Raw genomic sequence first — 8,827 nt, forward strand, 5'->3', positions numbered from 1 at the left:
GAGTACTTGTGGCACCTTAGAGACTAACAAATTTATTTGCGCATAAGCTTTCGTGGGCTACAGCTCACTTCATCGGATGTTGAGGAGGATGGTTGCAGGGGGTGGGAAAACAGAAGGTACCTATATAATAGACACCTTTTGGAGGCCTCATATCTTCTCCCACAGGCAAGGCAAATACTCACACCAAAGCACACTGGACCTCAACATACTCCCAAACCACACTGCAATGTGATGATTAAAGCTGGGCGAATAGACTTTTTTTGGCGGGGGGGGGGGGGGGGGGGGGGGGAAGGGGTGGTTTGCAGTATTTGCCAGTACAGCATTTCTTTGAATGAAAACTACGGATGATGGTATTTGTGACCCATTTTTCTGGCTTCCCGAAAATACTCCTATAGAAACATTTTTGTACATAAGATGTTTGAGGGAAAAGGTAAGAGCTGGAAATGTTCTTACAGATTGACACTAGACATGCTAATGTGGCCATTCTGAGAATCTGGAGAAGATTGGACACCATCCTGTCAGAAAGCAGGAACCCTACCATGTGACTGGGGTGATTCCCCCATTGCACCAATAATGAGTTATGACTCGTGAATACTTGTAGCAGTAGCCCTGGCCAATAGCCTGTGTTGGAGCCATTCTACAGGCTCAGAGGTGTTGGTAGCCACTATTCAGTAGCGTCAAAGAATGAACCAACTATTAGCAGCCTGACCTAGTTTAGTCGTGAGCAGACAAAGGAGCTATAGGTCTCAAATAACGAGTTTGCCCAGCTCTGGCAGTCATTGACATTGTGTGGAGACACCATACCATTAACCATCAGCATGTCCTGAAGCTGGCGAGGTAGAGCCCAGGGTGGAGCACAGGCTGGAGCACAGCTGGGATGAGAGCACCAGTGACAAGGAGAGAAGCAATTGATCCTCCCTGCAACCGAGGGAAGGAGGCAGAGAGACCATGCTCTCCTTGGTTGGGGGTTCCTCCCCATGACCATCCCTGCCCCTGGCCACCCACGCTCCCGGGGGATCTCTGGGCATGCTAGGCCCTTGTGGGGTGATGACAAGTATCTGCAAGAAATGACATGGGCTCTCCGGATGTCAAAGCAGACAGAAGCAGCAGACAAGGCTGGGGTGTGTTCAGAACAGGGAGACATTTTTCTCTAGGCCTGCCTCTGAGGAGATTGGCACTGAGAGCCACTGGCAAGAATCTGCCTTGTGCAAACTCTGTGTCAACATTTGTACTGGTGTGAGGACTCTCCAGGCCTTTTGCTGGGTGCATTGTTTTCAAATGCACAGAGAGATGAAGATTGACTTCACCTCTAATAAGGGTAGGGTAGCGGCCCCTTTGTGGGGTCTAATGAAGAGATTATTGATTCAGTAACAGGATACAGATCAGTCCCAGGGGAGCAGCAAACTCGGAGATGAATAAAGCTGCCAATTTATCATGAACAAATTTTTCCTTCTCTCGATTCCTTCCTACTCTGCTGTAATGGAACGGGTTCTGCCGAAGTACCCGGACTGAATCTGGAAGCAGAACTACATGGCACATTACAGGCTGGAAGAGTCACCCGAGTTATGCAGCAAGAAACGCAACTGGATTCTTTTTAACTCCACTTCCTCCTTTCCTCGGAAGCCGTTCTGGTTAGAATTAATCAGAGCGGCAGCGTGCACAGCCTAGGGGAAAAGGCTGTATCCCTCGACCACCTTGGTGAGATTTATTTGTGTATATTGTTACTGAGCCAAACGGCCAAAGGTTATTGCCACCCAGGGCTGAGCCATTCGGGAGTGCAGTGGGTGGGAGGGGGAGGGAGAGAGTGTGAGCATGAGCAAATGCTTCCTGCTCACCGTGAATACACTGAGCCTCCTTCAGAAGCTCAAGCAGAGCCACGTCCCTCTAAAACAAGGCATCATGGTCACAGCCAAAATAGAGGGCCTGGTTTTTCAGCCCCTGCCAATCTCACTGCCTTCCCCTGGAGCTGTGTGCGGTGGCCCCGCTGAAGATCAGGCTGTTAAAAGAGAGCAGGTGAAATAGTCCCACTAGAAGCAAGGCTGGGAAAAGGATTTTGAGTTACCCGAGCATAACGTCCTACAAGACTTCTTCAAAAGGAAATGAGCCAAGTAACAAATAGGCAACAGCCAAGCTCTCTGCAGGCTGTATAAGATTTAACTTCATTTCTTTTATGCCGTTGGGGTTCTGCATTAAAATTAAAAGACATTTTGCACCACGCAGATCTCTGCTCTGGAGTTCCCCCTTCTAAACCATTCAAGGCCAGATTTTCAAAAGTGGCTTTTAATTTGGGGCTCCTCAAGGTGGGGGCCCAATTTAGGCTCCAAGGTTTTAGCTGTAGTGTCTAGACAGCAAGCACCTAAATGGGCGGCCTGATTGTTAGAGGTACCGAGGCCGGATTGCTCGGTTCCTCTGCTTTTCGGGGTGTCTAAATATCGACACGTCCCCCCGTGAAAGCAGGTAGGCCTCATCCTCAACTCTGCTCCCTTGACTTCACACAGCGGGCTGCAAGGACTGGGTCCATGCTGTTAGCTTTCAAATGGCAAACAGAGAGATTAATGTTTATTCCAACTCTCGAACTTAGCTCAGAATGAGTTCATCAGACATTCCAGAGACGAGGGCAGGCAGTTCTATAGGGCTGCCCTTTTCTCGCTGAAGAGCTGGTGCATGGCTGAGGTCACAGGTGAAACGAGCTGGGACACTGGTGTTGAAATGCCCGCACGGCTCGTAACAGGTGTCCGTCTCCGGCCAGGAGTGGCAGTTTTAGTCAGGACTCAGGTGCACGGCCGTCGCTGCAGAGGGAAGCTCGCCCTTTGTCTGGTTATCATACCCTTGGACGCAACGTGGTCACACACAACAGAACGAAAGTAGCAGCACGACTGGCGAGAGATAAGCAGCTGCCGACCAACCAGATCCAACTCCCGCTCCTTCCAGTCGCTTTCATGCAGCATGGGGAGGATCTAAGCTCTGAGGTCCCCGAAACAGAGCCAGATTTCAAGGTGATCTTCCCTTGGGAGAATATTACCAGCACCCTGCAGGGGCACGGTCAGTGCCAGCCGTGTGGTACAGGTTTATCCTATCGTCTCTGACCATGCTGTAGGGAACATCCAGAGAGCTGCTGGCAACAGTGTCGCCCCTCACCAATGCATATATCCTATTACTAACTGGGAGCGCTCTGTAAGCCATCGGCAGCATGTGATACATACATTGCACCCGCCGTGCTGTATCCACAGAGGAGATGAGTTCGCTACAGCTCTCGGCGCATCGATTTAATCCTTTAGCTCAAAGCACAGAGCCTCATGCTCCTAGCTCTGGGACTCCTGCATGCAACAGGTGGGGACAGTCCAGCAGTGCAGGTGCATTGCAGAGTGCGCCACTCGCCTCTGTTACAGCAGCTGAGTTGTTATGGTCGTCAGTGCCGAGCTGGGGTTACAGCAACACCCCGTGCTGATTCAATGGGATGGTTTGCACCAGGCGAGCAAGTGGGTGCAGAAGGCCTGACCCCAGCCCCTCCTCTCCCCTCCCCTCTCCTAGTACTAACCAGTGGAGTTGAATGAGCACAAGGACGGTGGAATAAATTAACCCTCACAAAGGAATGGAGTAAGTGATGCTCCACCAAGAGTGACAGGAGCAGGGAAGGAATGGGTCCTCCCTGAGACAGAATCACCTAGGAAGCTCCAGTCACGTTGGTCTCGTTGGGGTGGGGAGCAATTTATACTTTGCCCCTTACCCCGGGCTCAGCCTAATGACCCAGTTTAGCCCATGAAGGATGAGGTGTCTGAAACAACCTGCCACCAACACAGCTTTACAGGAAAAGACCAGTTTGGGCTCATTGACAGCAAGGGGTATTTTGTTTCTCCCTGTACCTTGCAGGCCGAGCAGACCCAGTATCCTGTCCAAACACACGACTCTGCCAAAAAGGCTCCTGTCTGTGCACCGGCAGGACCGCAACACTGAGTGATGCAGAAAAGGAGCATCTGGTCCAGGAGTACAGGATTAACCACACACATCAGTGTTATTTCACCACCCACTGGAATGCAGCCACCTCTGGGGCTGAACATGGCAGCTGTTCCACCTGAAGACCGCCGCACAATATAAGAATTTAGGTGAGGAAATAAAGATACAAGATGAAAAAGTCAGCCTCCACCAACAGTTACCGCATAGTACTACACACCTTGGTTTTGTTATCTCCAATTCCACTGCATGGCAAAGACTGAATTTTAATGTCGATGCATGTGTGCACACCCATGGTTAAAATAGGATAGATACACTCACAGCTATAGATATATGCCTGTACGTAGGGTGACCAGATGTACTGTTTTTAAAGAGAGAGTCCCGTTTTTTGGGACTTTTTCTTACATATGCACCTATTACCCCCCACCCCCATCCCGTTTTTTCACAGTTGCTATCTGGTCACCCTACCTGTACGTATCTTATTTAAATGCTGATGAAACCTTAACAACACACATTCCCTACTGGGAGATAGCTATAGATATCTACTGTCTAGCTAACATAGCTCCATAGAATCCAGCTTCTAGGGAGGCATGTGTTGTATCATGTCTGGTTGCTTCCAGAAGAGCTGTTTTAAACACACAGGAGCCAGAAGCCTAGACTTCATGCTCATGACATGCCAAAGGAGCATATTTAGGTTGTGGGGGTCTGAAGCTCGAAACACATTCCACTGTAAAGGCCCAGGACGGATGGCGCTCAAACATACAATTTAGCATCCCCTATACATCAAATCTCTTTGAGGTGGGTAGAGAGCAGCAGAGAAGCTTGTTATTACACAACAAAGTGCTGAGCCAGGAGAATGAGAGCGAGCGTGGCCTTAGGAGAATGAAGGGCAAAAAATCCCAGGAAGGGAAGTTGTTTTGAAGGCACTTGGCCTGAATAGTCCCATACGGGCCATGGAAGTAATCACATTGTTTTCTGCTGGAAACAGGATGTGCCTATGAGCCGTGAAAATCACTGGTATGTGTCTCCTATTTGCCATTAACCCCATCTCCTGGGGGAGGGGGCGTTATGGGGCTCCATGGGACTAGGGGGAGATGTGTTTTTGTGTGAGAGTGTCAGGTATGGATTCCTCTGTGATTGAGGGTGATGGAAGGGCGTGTATGTGGGTGGCTGTTGGGTCAGGAAGGGGATGTGAAACCCTGGGATAAGAGATGCTCTCTAACTAGAATTGGGACCAAGCCATGAAGTTCGGATCCCAATATGGATCTGAATGTCCCTGAAAGCTGGATTCGATGTTCCAGTTTGGGCTTCGTCTCCAATGACCATCCAGAACACTAAGAAGATCACTGCAAACACTGTAGCGTGAGGTATACACTGTGCTCGTCTCTTGATGCGCTAACTCCCATAAGCTGGGAGTGAGTGTTACTTTCCCGAGAGGGAGGAGTTTGCGGGGGCAAGATGACAGTGAGAGCCAGTAGAGAATCTATTAGTAAGCTGGAAACGATGCAGTTGGGTGAACTCTCTGTGAGGAGATGAACACAGCAAGTTCTGCTGGGAAAATTAATGGATATTGAGAAGTCAGATTTTAGAGGGCTGCAAAATGTAATGGAACAGTAGGGCCAAATCTACATGACAATTACAGGTCCCCTGCTATTGTGAATGCAGCATAAAGAGCCAAGACAGTGCAACCTTCCGGCTTCGTTCCTTCCTCCACATGTAATGTTCTGTCTCATCAAGCACTTCCTGAAAGTAGAGTTCTTCAAGGGCTTGTCTACACTCAGAAAAATTAATCAAAATACACTAAAGATGTGATTTTAAGGTGGATTGATTAAACTGCATTAAACCCCCATGTGGACATTCTTATTCAGGCTAATTTGGTTTAGCTTACAAAGTGAATTAAGATAAAAACTTATTAATTCTGAATAAGAATGTCCACATGGGGGTTTAATGCAGATTAACCAACCCACTTTAAATTCACACCTTTAGTTACTTTGGATTAATTTTTCTGAATATCCCCAAGTAGACAAACCCTAAGTTCCTGTACGTGATTACACAATATCCCCCCATTATGGGAACCTATTTATTGTAATACCCAATATGGCATTTTATGACACGGATGCTCCATAGACTTGGTGAAAGTGTGGCCCTCCCATTTTGGTAGCAGATAAGACCTTAATTGTGTCCCTGAACTGTGGTAAAATGTAGGACTGTTCACTTCATTGGACAGGACGCTTCGGAAGTATAGCGTGAACACGGACACAATCCAGCTCCATTGCACCCAATGGGAGCTGGGCAGGCAGCACTGGCTAGGCCCCAACCACATAGGACAGAGCCCCCGTCAGGAACCAGCTGCGTTTGAACCAGGCCACCCAAAGTGGTTAATGGCGCAGCACAGATAAGTGGCCACTTCTCTGGAGGTGGCCGTGGATCCGTGGAGTGAAAACTGCTGCACTAGCAGGTCTGGAGACGGACACCCTCTCTCCACAGCACAGATACCATGTGGGCAATAGCCACAAAACCTTCTTTTTACCACCGCTCCCCTCCTGCCTGGAGCACTGCCTTCTTCCCTCCTCAGGTGCCTGCCTCAGAACAAACCTGGTGGCTCTGCCTCAAAGCGTGGCAAGAGGCCGCCATTCCCATTTGGGAAGCCTTAGCAACAGTTGCCACAAAGTCCTTCTTAGCAAATAATGTCATGAGACCTACATCATTGCTGGCGGGAGGGGAAGGGGGGGGAGGGGAGGAAGGCAGCTTGTTTGTGCAAAGTCAAAACAGGCTCACCTGCCTTTGCTGAGCACCCGCAGCAAGGCATGGAAATACAGGCAATGGTTTCGTGGTCTGGATTGGGCTCTCCGGTACTGCCCATGTACTTTGAAAGCAAGCAGCATCCACCATGCAGTGGATCCCAACTGGAAAGGCCTTGTAAAACCCCCAGGGAATGCTAGGAAGGAGGCTGCTCCTAGCAGTGACCTACTGCCACATCCTTTGCAAGGTCGGAGCCACACCTAGCTACTCTGTGTAAAGACAGCATAGAGCTTCATCACGGTATGGTTCCACTCCCCACAGAGCAAGTTTGCTTCAGTTATCGTAGGCTTTGTTTGCATCTTTCGCCAGTATATTGCTTAAGGAATGCAAATCTCCCACAGATGCTAATTCACATGGTTTCTCCTTCACATTATAAATGTCGTGTCCCTAGGAGACGTGCCTAAGAAAAATACCAGCAAATAAGCCTGAAGCTGAACTCCATTACAAACCAATTTCTCCTTAGTATAATTTGCCTCTCAAATGAACAGGGCGAACTTGGGAGGTAACAAAGCACAAACAGATTACATACAACAGAGCCTTCGCTTCCTTTTAAGCAGCAAACTGCTGCGTATTCAAACTTTTAGTAGATCTATACTGATGAGGCCATGAGAATAGTGTGTTCTGTTGATCTAGACCATCCAGATAATTTGTTTTTGCCCTCCCGTGTAACAATGGGACGAAAAATTCAACCTTAAACAAATTCCCACTCAGCAGAAAGTCAAATGAGGGGTGTCAAACAAAACAGAGTTGATTACGTGTTGCATGAAAATAAAGGTAAGCCTGAGGCAATAACCCAGTCCAAAAGCCTATGTTTCCTCAGAGCAGAGGTGTTAGGCAGCTTTGCCAGATTCTCAGAAATCTGAGACGAAAGGTTTGTGTGTGCATTAAATTCTCAGTCCAGACCCTTCAGTTGTGTAAATGGAGCTACCCTGGTTGACATCAGCTGAGGATCTGGCCCCATTTTTGTTTTAAATACAACTGATAAGACATTGACAGGGCTTTGTTCTGCCACGCAGTTGGAGTGCTCATGCCGCAGCTTCGACATTTAGAAATGAAATGAAGAGAATTAAAAAAGAAGCTTACCTTGCTATAAAGTGTGAGGTCTCCTCAAAGTTTCTGCCTTTCCAGCTACACCCACAAGCTGCGTTCTCACCCCTTCGGCAAGCTAGAGTCAGACACTGTTTGCTGCTCCGCCACCTCTGTCAGCAGGGGAACTGCAGAAATCAGTAATTTAATACTGTACTTAACTACAGGGAACCTCCTCCTAAGAGATCACACCCATTCCCTTCAATGAGACTTGCTAAGAGACAGACCCAGGAAGCCACGTGCTTCTACCCAAGGTTTTCTGGGCTCATTGTCAGGGCTCAGCAGACACTGGCTTTTCTGTAATATCCATGTTACAAATTCAATGGGCATTAACGATTACAAGCTGCTTTGCTAGAGAGCTGTTTTGCTGGCATTTACAGAGTGGGTGTTGGATTTTTTTCATAGGTTTACGGGGGCAGTGGAATGCACTGATGTCTGGATGACATGGTCACATGACAGAGCATCAGATCATCCAACAAGGCTGACCCGCTGTAAATTAACTTGCCAGGCCCCATCCTGCTCAATTTCCCCATCTCCTAGCCACATCCCGCCAGCCTGTAACTTCTCTCCTCAGTCCATGGTGCACAAGCAGGGAACTGCTGGAGCTGATGGCCAGAACTCTGACTGGCAACTCAGAGGTGGGTCATTGAATAATTTAAATTGTAAACGCCTGTTAGGATATAGATATTCAGGCCTGTCTGTAAAGGCCTGTACTTTAAGAATTTAGGGGTATTCTTATTACTTGGCTAGTTAGAGGTATAAAAGAATCAAAATCACTGTCTGCTGGTGTAAGGGCCTTCTCTTACTGTGACAGTTTGAGGCCCTGTTCTTAGGCTAAGGCCTTTGGCTAAGCAGCAGAGGCAGCCATAAGCCAGGAAGCGAACAGTCACATCCTCACATTCCAAACTAGCCACATTGAAAGAAGGTGCTATTGGGCTGTTAGGAATACAATCCTGTCCTGATAATTCCTATCACCTCCAAAGAAAGG

At 48.3% G+C, this 8,827-nt stretch overlaps 1 protein-coding gene across 1 annotated transcript in view; it reads right to left on the reverse strand.

Moving 5' to 3' along the window:
• The window catches only part of VILL (villin like), a 54,654-nt gene extending 46,664 nt beyond the window's left edge, over window positions 1-7,990 (reverse strand). The window contains exon 1 of the mRNA XM_007066546.4: window positions 7,837-7,990. The gene's annotated coding sequence lies outside the window, so the exon portion shown is untranslated. The remainder of the gene's footprint in view (window positions 1-7,836) is intronic.
• Window positions 7,991-8,827: the final 837 nt, after the last annotated feature.

Source organism: Chelonia mydas, chromosome 2, assembly GCF_015237465.2.
Source record: "Chelonia mydas isolate rCheMyd1 chromosome 2, rCheMyd1.pri.v2, whole genome shotgun sequence".
Taxonomy (NCBI): Eukaryota; Metazoa; Chordata; order Testudines; family Cheloniidae; genus Chelonia; species Chelonia mydas.